Here is a 12,215-nt window from a genome sequence, read left to right on the forward strand (position 1 = left end):
GTAACTGGCTGTAAAAATGGCCAAACGCCGAATATTACGGGTGTTGAACAAGGCACAAAACCGACAGCGAGGGACGTCGTGGTCTGGGCCTAAACAGGGTATGCAGTACGAATAAAAATCTCTATGAGGTATTTGATTTCCACAGGTAAGACAATTTTTAACTTTTACTGATATCGGTTGGAGCAAGAAAAAGGATCCCCAATGGGGTACTTATCTTTTTTGAAGACTTTGGGTCTGAAACTCGAAAATGAAAATTTCAGGAGGCGGCTGACCAGCACTTGCGAACTGCTTCTGCTTTGGACACTGCACGGCAAGGAAGACTGATGTAATGGCGTCGGCTGCATGTTTTTATACCCCTGACAACCTGATATCACGGAAGAAGTGACAGCATTCGACGCAGAAATCCAAAGATTCTGGTATTCAGGCCGGCTGAGGGCTACCTGCAGGCAGATAACCCAAATGTGATGACTGCAACAGTGAAACACGAAGAACATCCAGGACTGCAACAGTGAATACACTCGAACATCTACATTTATGGTAAGTGCACACAACTGTACTATGTTCTTTGTGTTTCACTGTTGCAGTTCTACCATATGGGTTGATTCCCAAAGCCCAGGAAAAAACAAAGGGGGGAGGAAGAATCACAGATTAAGGGTTGGTAAGGAGGCCTTGCAAAACTGCAGAGGGAAAACCAGGCCTAGATTTAGAAAACAAAGGTAGATTGTAATGCTTTGTGAAGGTATGGACAGAAGACCAAGTAAGCTGCTTCTAGAATGTCCTTAGTAGGCACCCCTCTCAAAAAAGCTGCAGAAGCAGAGGCTGCTCTAGTAGACTGGGTCCTAATACCCGGAGGGGGAATCTTCCCATGCTGCAGGTAACAAAAGTGAATACAATGAGCAATCCATCTGGAGATGGTTTGTTTCAAAATATCTTTACCCTGAGCCCCAGGAGCAAAACTAACCAACAACTGTTCAGACTTCCGAAAGGGTTTAGTCCTGTTTAAGTAAAATCTCGGCTGTCTATGCACATCAAGAGAGTGCAGAATCCTTTCCCCTTTATTCTGGGGGTTATCGAAAAGGTAGGCAGGTGAATAGACTGGTTAAGGGTCAGACTGGAAACCACCTTAGGCATAAAGGAGGGATTAGTTCTCAGAGAAACCCGATCTGTATGAAAAATAATGAAAGGCTCTACTGCCATCAGGGGTTGCAGCTCCGATAACCTTCTAGGTGGTGACAGCTAAAAGGAAAGCAGTCTTCCAGGAGAGAAACTTCAAATCTGCAGAGGCAGCTGGTTCAAAGGGAGGCAGAGTAAACTTCTCCAGGACAAAATTAATATCCCAAGCAGGAGTAAGAGTTTTTCTGGGAGGTCTAAGATTACTGGCTTCCCTAAGGAACTGCTTCAACAAGGGGTGAGAGAAAAATGGGTTGTTGAAAAGAACATGAGCAGATACTGCTGAAGCATGAACTTCGACTGAAGGAAAGGAAAGGCCACCATTACGCAAACCTGCTAGATAATCAAGAATGAGGGAAAGAGAAGGATGAGAAGAGTCTTCTCCTTTAGCTAGCATCCAAGAGCAAAATCCTTTCCATTTATCTGGATATGATTTCCTGGTGCTAGGCCTCCTGGTCTCATGAAGAACTTCAACCACCTGCTGGGAAATATTTAAAGTATTAGCCAGGCAGTTAAATGCAGAGTTTGAAGATGAAGATGAAGAAACTTTCCCCCTTTCTGAACCAACAGATCTGGTACCAGGGGAAGATGCCAAGGCTGAGCTTGGGAAAGGCTGCGAAGAAGGGGATACCAATGCTGCCTGGGCCAATCTGGGGCTATAAGAATAGCCTTTGGTTGTTCGTCCCTTATCTTTAGCAGCACTCTGGGAAGAAGAGGCAGAGGAGGGAAGGTATAAACTGAGAGGTGTGCCCATGGTAAGGACAAAGTGTCCACTCTCCAAACTTTGTTGTGAAACTGCCTGGAGCAGAAGGTTGGAAGGAGATGATTGGTGTGAGAGGAGAAAAGATCTACTTGTGGAGTGCTCCAATGCTGAGTGATGTGATGGAAAATGATCTTGCTCAGTTGCCACTCGTGAGGATCCAGAACATGTCTGCTCAAGTGATCTGCCAAGGAGTTTAGCCTCCCTGGAAGATACTGGGTTATTAGATGTATGCCCATGGAAGCTGCTAAGGACCACAGTCTCATGCTGTGCCTGCACAAGGGGTAAGAGTGAGCCGCCACCCCTGCTTGTTGATGTACCACATGACTGTGGTATTGTATGTCCTAATCATAAGAGTCCCAGGGTAGAGTAGGTCCTAGAAGGCCAGCAAGGCCTGCTCCACTGCCATCAATTCTTTTAAGTTTATGTGCAGATGAATCTGCTGAGTGGTCCAAGTCCCCTGTATGCCCCTGCCTTCCAGATGTGCCCCCCATGCATAATCTGAGGCTTCTGTGGTGAGAGTCTGGCTGGCAGGTGGTGGCGGAAAGGCAGACCCTTGTTCTGAGAACAGGCTTTCACCCACCAGAGAAGCTCCATTTGTAGACAGGGAATTAGGGGAAGAATCAAGTCTAAGTCCTGTGTGCGTTGACACAAAAGGTTCTTGAGGTATCATTGAAGTTTTCTCATATGCAGCCTTGCATATGGGATCATCAGAATACATGAAGCCATGACCCATGCTTGCAGGAATTGCCTTGCAGAGAGCTGGGTCATGCATACCAAGTTCTTGAAGTAAGCCGAAAGGTCTTGTTTCTGTTGAGGGAGGAATATCATCTGGGTGGCTGTATTCAGACTTGCTCCCAGGAAAACAATCTCCCTTGTAGGAACCAACTTGGACTTCTTTTCGTTGAGAGTGTAACCCAAAGAAGTGAGGAAGTGAGAATGTTCTTCACAAAGTCCAAATCATTTTTTAACTGTTCTGGGGAGTTTGCTTGAATGAGGCAGTCATCCAGGTAAGGATAAATTTGAAAGTTTCTCTGCCCGCAGAAAGCAATGGCTGGCGCCAGGCACTTCATGAAAACCCTGGGAGCAGTAAATAAGCCAAAGAGCAGCACAGAGAATTGGAAGTGTTGCTCCCCAGCCCTGACATGAAGGAACTGCCTACAACTTTCCCTTATTGGGATGTGCAGATAAGCCTCCTTGAGATCCAAAGTTACCAGCCAAGAATCCTTGTCCAGCATTGGCAGTAACTGTTGAAGAGTGAGCATCTCGAATTTGGGAATCACCACAAAAGTGTTTAGAATGGACAGAGCCAGAACAGGGCCCCAGGTGCCCCCTTTCTTGGGTACCAGAAAAAGTCTTGAATAAAAACCTAAGCCTGCAGGAACTGGCTCTACAGCACCCATAGTCAGTAGCGAAGAAATTTGATTTTCTACCTCTGCCCTGAGAGTTCTTGGTATGTCTGGGTACCCTTGTAGAACAGGGAAGGTGTGAAAATAAAACTTGTAACCTTGGTTTACTATACTGAGCACCCATTTGTCATCTGTGATGGCAGACCATACCTCTGTGAACCTGGCTAACCTTCTCCCCAAAGGAAACCCTGGACCCGCAGAGGTAGGCACAAGAAGACCGGAGTCATTGAGAATGCTTGCTTTGGGAAGCTGGCTTAGAACTTCCCGATTTAGCAGATGAAGAATGTCATTACTTAGCCCTTTGAGGGGCAGATGCCTGTCCTCTGGAAGATCTGAAACCCCTAGGCCTAGAGCAACCCTGCTTACCAGGATCAGTGAAAAAACAATTCTTGGAAGGATAATGCTTACTAAACAGAGAAGGCTGATCCTGAAGGAACTCTTTTACAGCTTGCATAGATTTTGCCTTATCCTCCAACTTTTTCAGTACCTCCTCAGCCTTGTTACCAAAAAGGTTGTCTTTGTGCAAAGGAACATCCAGCAATTTAGATTTTACAGGTTCAGAAAGAGGCTGCTCCCTAAGCCAAGCATGCCTTCTAATAACGGAACTAGTGGCTGTTGCTCTACAGGAAACCTCCAAGGTGTCAAAACCACAATGTAATGAATGCTTAACTAGAGTGGCAGAATTTAGTAAATTTTGCATGTCTTTGTTCTCCGACATGGAAGGAACATCCCCAAGCTTAGCCTTAATAGCCTCCAAAGTATGCTGCTGATACTTAAGCATGTAAAAAAGACAATTCACAGATCTAATGGCAACAGTTGCAGAGGTATAAACTTTTTTACCTCACCTGTCCAAGGTCCTAGACTCCTTATCAGAAGGTACAGGGTTCTTAGCAATAGTAGCCTTAACACCCTAGGGGCCTTGTGAAATAATCTCAGGATAAGCAGTAGGCAGTAGGATTTCTAAAAAGAAATTGATGAGAATCAGGAACTCTATAATACCTATCAGGTTTTCTTGGGGCAGGAGGAACAGAATTAGGAGTTAAAGAATTTTCCATGAAAACATCATCCACAACTTCCAAAACTGGAGGTATAGCCAGAGGCTTATGCTGTGGCAAATCCAAAAATTCCGTGATTCTTTTCTTAGACTGAGGAAAATCCTGAGTTTCCCATTTAAAGTGCTCCCTAAGAGTATTCAAAGTATCCCCAAAGGAAAAATATTCTGGAGGGGAGGCGGAAGGGATAAAATCCTTAGCATCAGAATCCTCAAAGCCAGAAAAAAGTTGAGAATTTCCTTCTTCACCAGCAGAAATACTGGAAACCTCAGAATCTGAAACAAACAAAACATCGGGAGACAATTCCCTAGCCCTCTTTGAAGGGGGGGATGAGAGCCCCTAATAAGGGAAAGAAGATCACCAGCCATCTTTACCAACTGGGACTGAGGCACAGGAGGGGAGGCCAACGCCTGCTTGCGAATAGATTTGCGGCTGGAAGGTTTGCTAGTAATCCGGAGGGACACGGGAGGCCTAGCAACTGCAGCAGTCTAAACTAAGGTAGTCGGTGTGGCTCTGGTCTCACGTCAAAGAGAAGAGGCGTCAGAAGCCGGTGCCTGCAAAGTGGCTCTGGACCCATCTGAGGTGGCGACAAGCGAAGGGTCTGAAGATGTAATAGCAGCCTGCGGCATGGAGGATTCCTTAAAGGTCTCGGCAGAGGCCTGTGGCTAAAAATCTGCGGACTGTAGGGGCTGCAAAAGAGCCTCACTAACTACCGCTGGGCTGACTACCAATTTCACCAGTGCATCATCAGCAGATTTAACCCTAGGCCTGTCGCGGTCCTTGTCCTTGCATTTCCTAAGTATATCCGAAGTCGGGAGACCAGAAGACGCCATACCGACGAACCTAGGCCAAACTCCGAAATGCTTATGTAAAATCTTAGCTCTACGGCGTATGGTACATGGGTTGAAGGAAGCACAGAGATCACAATTAGGAACTTCGTGCTCAAGGCCCAAACAAGTTATACAACAGGAATGAAAATCACGGTGCGGAATCTGTTTTCCACAGGCAAGACAGCTATTAACTTTATCTGACATTCATTAAAGCAAGAAAAGAGGGTCTTTAACTGGGTACTTATCTGACGGCGTGTTCAACTTGGTAGTTGGAAAGCAGAAAAAGGTAAATAGCCGACCGGCACTAGTGCGAATTGCATCTGCTTCGAGCTCCGCGGCAAGAAAGACTGAGGAAATGGTGTTGGCTGCCTCCCTTTATACCTGACGTTCTGACATCAGTTTTACAGCCGACATCATATACCGAGGACTCTGGTATTCGGGCCAACTTGAGGGCTGCCGGGAGCCGGATAAGTCCATATGTTAGGACTACAACAGTGAAACACGAAGAACATCTAAACCTTCTATTTAAGGGGTAAAATAAAACATTTCAGATTATGCTACAGTTTCTAGTGGGGGAAAGGTTAGTTTGCTTTTTATTGGTTGCGTTTTGCATTACTTTATTGCCTTTTTCTATTTTGTATACTGTGATTTGTTTTCTTTACACTGTGTTTTATTTGTATTCTGCTTTTAACTGCATACTAAAACTTGAAAAGAGACCACAGCTCTGTCTCTTGAGAGTCAGAAAATGTTCTCATCCTCCCACCCGGTTACTGTTGTGTTCTTAAACTCCACTGTCATTCTAGTTGCCTGCCCCTTATGTTAATTTAACCATATATCTCATTTCCTCTCTGCTTTTACTGGCTGGTGTGAGTAAGCACAAAATTATCATTTTGTGAAATCACTCCCCTTCAACTATTTAAATTTATTGGCCAACCTACTGTATTCCATAGTACCAGAATACAAAATTTACCACCCCCTTTCTATCTTGCTGTTTTAAAAATAGTGACTCTCCACTAAAACTAACTTTTAGACAGGTAAACCTTAAGTTACTTTCACATCTAACTCCTCTAGTGCACACTGTAGTGTTTAGGACAAACCATTTTTTTTCATCTTACCTTTAAGTATCTATTGGAAGATCACCAGTTATTGCAGAGCTCACATTCTGCCTCTCAGTAGTCATCTTGGGATTAGTGCTTCTGTTTTCTCCTGGTGAGAGAAGGAGTGCAGTTACATTATTTCCTGGAGACTGCTGATCACCAGAAAGCTTAATAACTGCTTTATAGGTGACAGCTTAGAATCTGTGCTTATATTCTGATCCTGGTGAGAGTAGGAGCAGAGTGCATTGATTCCTGACTCTTTCTGGTTGGAGAGTGAGTGTCTGTGCTTAACATACCTGATTGGTCTGGTTGCTATTCGAGGCATCTACCAGAAAAAGGCTACAAAAGCCTGCAGACCCCTTCCATCATCTGGGACAAGACTATGGATCACCAAACAGGCCGTGGCCTGCTTCTCTTCTTGGGATTGGTGCTAGAACTAGCAAGTTTTTTAATTTCAGCACACAAAACTGTTTCCTTGTGCTCAGCACTTGCTCAGAACTCATTGTAAATAAACTACAAATTACTACAGCAATCAACATTCCTCACTTGTCAAGAAAAAAACAGCTCTTAGTACTTAAATAAAAAAGCACCTATCCAGGGATATCCATGGGTCAAGCTCCCGGTATTTTCTCCTGTCCACCTGATGAATCTAGGCATCTCAGGGCAATGTAGCAATTGCCTCATGTACACTGACAACCTCTCTTCCTACTAACCAACACTACAACCTGTGAGAGATGCACTTACATAGCCAAACTGGAACCCAAGCTCTCTACAGCCAAGACTGGACTAGACAGTCAAGAGAAGGTTAACACCTGCACCACACCACACTCAACACATAGTCCTTCAAAACCCACACATACAAACACAAAGCACATTCATGGACGCTCTCAATAAAAATCTGCCCAAGAAACAGAGACCTCCCAAGCTGAAACATAGACAACCACCACTCCCCAACATTATTCAAATGACACATAGCCCACAAAATCAGTGTGCCACTCAACCTCAGCCCATAAGGCAAAACAACATACCCAACACACTAGTCACAGCTGACTCTATAGTCAGGCACACTGATGTCTCATTCACCAGGCTAAACAAGGGGAAAGTTACTGTCAGCTGCCTGTCGGGTGCCAGGATTCGCCACATAATGCACATACTCAGGTCACTCCACAACAAGTAAAAATATGACTCTGTCATTGTCCATGTTGGTGTGAATGACCTGAGACGTACCTCCCTGGACTACATGAAAAGACACATGAAGGAGCTCTCGGATCTTGTAGCCCAGGCAAGTATGACCCTAGCCCTGAGTAGCATCCTGCCATTGCCCAGAATGATATCACAGTACAAGGACAACATGATTGACTTCAACAATTGGCTAAGCTTCTGTTGTCATTCTAAGGGGATCCAGTATCTGTTTGCCTGGGATGACATGGTTGACAGACCATGATGCTTTGTCAGAGATGGCCTGCACCTGCCGCCCCTGGGATTCTGGATACTGGCTAAGGCTCTTGCCACCCCTATAGTGTCTTTTTTAGGCAAGGTTCAAATGCCAAATTCACCACCGTAACAGGTACAAGCAAGCAAACTGTGAGGGTAATGCTACTCAATGCTAGAAGTGTAAACCTCAAAATGCACTCACTCAAGGCACTCCTTAAAATGGAGAACATCGACATCTGTGCAATGACAGAGACCTGGTTCAAGGCTCCAGAGAGCACCCCTGCATTACCAGGCTATAATTCATACCACATCTTTCGGCCACCTAACCTGGACCAAAACACTAAAGGCGGAGGCATGTCCATATTCATTAAGAATATCCACACCTCCAGGCTAGCTGCTCAACATAATGCATCCGAAATTATCTAAGTGCAACTAACACTGGGCAAGACTGCAATCCAGGTTGTAGCTTGTTACAGATCCCTTACCATGCCCCAGGATTCCCAGTCTTCATTTCTTAAGATACAGGAAAATATTAAGGTACAACCCAATACCTTAATTATGGGTGATTTCAACTACCCCACCATCAACTGGGAAAACTACTCATGTACCAACTCATTCGCTCAACTTTTTCTGGAATTCATAAATTCCAACACCTTGGATCAGCTTGTCCACACCCAAACCAGGGGCAACAATATCCTGGACCTGGTCATTGCCAATATGGGTAATCGGTGTTCCACGCAAGTGGTCAACTCCTCGCTGGTCAGATCCGACCACAAGCTAATCACCCTAGACATCCATATCCCACCCCCACCACCCATTAAGGAAACCACCATCAAAAACTACTCCAAAGCCAACTTCATGCTTCTTAAGACAGAAGTAGCAAACTTCATGACACCCATGCAGATGGAAAATAGAGGTACGACTGCTGAATCGTACACAAATGCACTGTATAAGCACATACACGAGTGCATGGATCGTGCCATCCCCCAACAGAACCAGGATGCTATCCTCCAAAAAAAGGAAGCCAATCTGGTAGTCCCCTGCCATAAACAAACTCGACAACAAAAGGAAGAAGCTGTTGCAAGAAAGAGTAAAATCCCAGGACTGGAGGAAATCCCTGATCAGCCTCAGCAAGAAGCTGAGATCCCTCATAAAATTCTCCAAAGCCAGTTATGAAAATAAAATCTCCACTGATGTCAAAGACAACCACAAAGCATTCTACAGCTAAGTCAAGAATCTCAATGGCAACACTCAGATCTGCTCTGAGCTATAGCACAATGACACTAAATATACCGAACCAACCGATAATGCCTACATCCTGGCAGACAGGTTCAGTGCTAACTTTATTTCCCTCTCACCCTCCAAAGGCACCATCTTAATACCAGACGTATGCAAAGCTCCTGTAATCATGGATGAACAAGTGAAGACCGCACTATCCAAAGCCAAGAACACAGCATCCATGGAACCAGACAACATCCCAGGCTGTGTACAGCACGAACTACAGAACGAACTGGCACCCACCTAAGTACCATGTTCAATCATATCTTCACCTCAGGCTATGTGCCTACTGAATGGTGCACAGCAACGGTTATCCCACTGCACAAAGGGGGTGCCACCACGGACCTCGGAAACTACTACCCCATTAGCCTGATGAGCCTGGTCTGCAAGGTCATGGAACGTATCATCTAGGAGCTTATACAAAGCCAGAGGTAACCTCCAAACTCTGGACCCCACTCAGTTTGGGTTTGTAAAAGGTAGATTTTGTCTACTAAACCTGACTGACTTCTTTGAAGCAGTCACCAGAGCCATAGACGAGGGCAAGGTAGTGCACACAGCCTATCTTGACCTCACCAAGGCTTTCGATACCATCCACCACTCTGGAATTACAGACAAACTCCCTAAACTGGGCATAAATCCCTATGTCACAAGATGGGTGGCTAACTGGCTCACTGACAGAACCCACACAGTAAAAGTAGCCGACTCCAAGTCCGACTTCAGACCAGTGACGAGTGGAGTACCACAGGGTTCGGTCCTGTGTCCTCTCCTGTTCGGCATTTACTTCTCTGAAGTGCAGGCCAACACAGAAGGTCTTTGGCTAACAAAGTTCGCAAATGACTGCAAATTGGGAGCCATAACAGAATCACCTAATGATGTAGACATTCTACAAAAGGGCCTCACAGAAACAGATACTTGGTGTCAAAGTCATGGCCTCAAGCTCAATGCCAGGAAGTGCACTGTCATCCCCTTTAGGAAAAACATGGTACCCATGAACTACCACATAGGCGGTAGCTCACTAAACACTAAAAGTGTGATAAGAGACCTCGGGACACAAGTGGACAGTAGTCTTTCTTTGATAACCACATCGCCACAGTAGTCAGGAAATCCTTGTACATGGCACACCTAATCACAAAAGGGTTCTCCTCTAGAAAAAGGGAGGTCATTGTTTCTCTCTGCTCATCCCTCATCAGACCCATTATAGAGTACAATGCCCCATTTGGCATGTATCTCACAAGACACCTACAACTATTGGAAAGGCCACAGAAATACCTCACTAAGAGGATTATCGGCTTCAAACAGATGCCATATGCAGACCATCTCAAAAAACTCCAGCTCTACTCCATCGCATATCGCCTACTCAGAGGTGATCTCTGCCTAACATACAATGCTATGTCAAACCCAGGCCTGTTGGACATGCTACACTTGAAGAAATCCCAATCCCTCCATACCACACCCTCCAGGGACCTAAACCTTGTCACCACAATAAACAGAACATTCTGGAGGGATAGAGTCTTGTCCCAGAGACTTCCCATACTCTGGAACAAACTACCCATTCATGTCAAGTAAAGCTCCTCATTGACCCTCTTTAAGAAAAATCTTGACGACTGGATGAGAAATTGAAAATTCACCCCGGGGATCAATTCTGCGGCACTGCTCGACAGGGGCACAGGAAAATAATTTTCTTGGGTGGCAAAAGCCAGGGAACTTTTTTGGCTAGGATTATATAGGCCCCAGGGCTGATAGCCTAGTACCTACCTATGAACCTAAGAATGAATGTGGGGGTCCTTGGGAACTACTTTTAGAACAAGAGTTGTTCTGACAAATTAAATTGAATGCATCAGTCTATCCTTGCATTAATAAATTTATTTTCTATTACTCCTGCCCTTAAGTTAAGATTTTTGAAGCTTTAGACTGCACAGCTGTTTATTAATGTTTTCCTTTATTTTTATGCAATTTTGTATATGTATTCATTCGTATTGTATATCAAGTACTTTTTAACTAGTTGCAATTATTATTGCACCTTGCACTGAAACAGGTTAAGCAGATGTTCTTAACTATTTATTTAAATGCACTGTATTTTACAGGTGGTTTCAATGGTCATACGACCAAAATCTCAGTTGCTGAAGAAGTCTTGTCAATGCATTCAGGGATGAAAGCGCTAAACCAGGTTTTTATTATTTATTACTATTTTCTAAGCCAAGTGCCAAACCTATAGTTTTGCATTTGCTTGTATTTTGGCGTGCCTGGCCGTTCAACTTAGAGAAAGTATTAGGAGGAAGCATTTGGTCATTGGAAAGAAGCAGTTTTCATTCTTTTAGTCTCCTACCACACTACATGGGCGTGTTTGTGTTTTACTTAGTCTGCTCTGAGCTGCATGGACACATGCTCGGTTTTGTTTTCTGTAGTACTCATTACAGCCGAGTGCGCCTTCAGGCGTTTCTGCCGTTACCTCCTACTGCTCTCTCTAGGCATTAAATATTGGTTGTTCATATCTGCATTAATAATTCCAAAACCATGTTACATATAAGGTACCAGGACATTTTGTCTTGAAGCAAATGTGATGGCAAACATAACTGCATTGATATTAGACCTATCTCAATGAGTATTTTGCTAGAACTGTAAAGTGATAACTTATGTTTTAAAGGCTCAAGCCACACCCACTGGGAGTTAAAGGTACACACTCAAAAGAGCTGTACTGGAGAAAATGAGATAGAAACATTACTTCAATGCTTACTAGGTTTAGTGGCCCTTAGTTAAAGGCAAAACTACTTTTCCTAACAATATCTATCTATCTGAACTGTATTTTTACATTGCCAAAATCCCATTTAAATGCACTTCATGAGCTCATTTTCACAGACTTCAGAAATAATTTTCTCTGGCAGTATGACTGTTGCAAATTTTTTAATTCTTCTGTAGGAATTTTGAATGCTCAGCACCTGAAAGACTAAGCTTAGGAATATTCGCCCACATTTCTTGTGTTACTTTTGATGTTATAAGGTATCATAAGTTGCACAACAGGTAATGTGGGCTCATGACTACAAAATAATCATCCAATCAGAAGCCTCAACCACAGCTTCTCATGTTGTTTTGGGTTCCGTAAGTACACAGGAATTGCTTAGGTTAACTGCTAAGTATTCAAAATGTCAACAGAATGAATGAAAGATCTGCAAACAATTACATAATGC

The 12,215-nt window shown here is 44.1% G+C and overlaps 1 protein-coding gene across 3 annotated transcripts in view; it reads right to left on the minus strand.

The window, feature by feature from the left end:
• SCYL3 (SCY1 like pseudokinase 3) overlaps nucleotides 1–12,215 on the minus strand; it is a 614,991-nt gene that overhangs the window by 346,298 nt on the left and 256,478 nt on the right. The gene's annotated exons all lie outside the window — the stretch shown is intronic.

The sequence above is a fragment of the Protopterus annectens genome, chromosome 10.part0 (assembly GCF_019279795.1).
Source record: "Protopterus annectens isolate FY-2018-M chromosome 10.part0, PAN1.0, whole genome shotgun sequence".
NCBI classification, from domain to species: Eukaryota; Metazoa; Chordata; order Ceratodontiformes; family Protopteridae; genus Protopterus; species Protopterus annectens.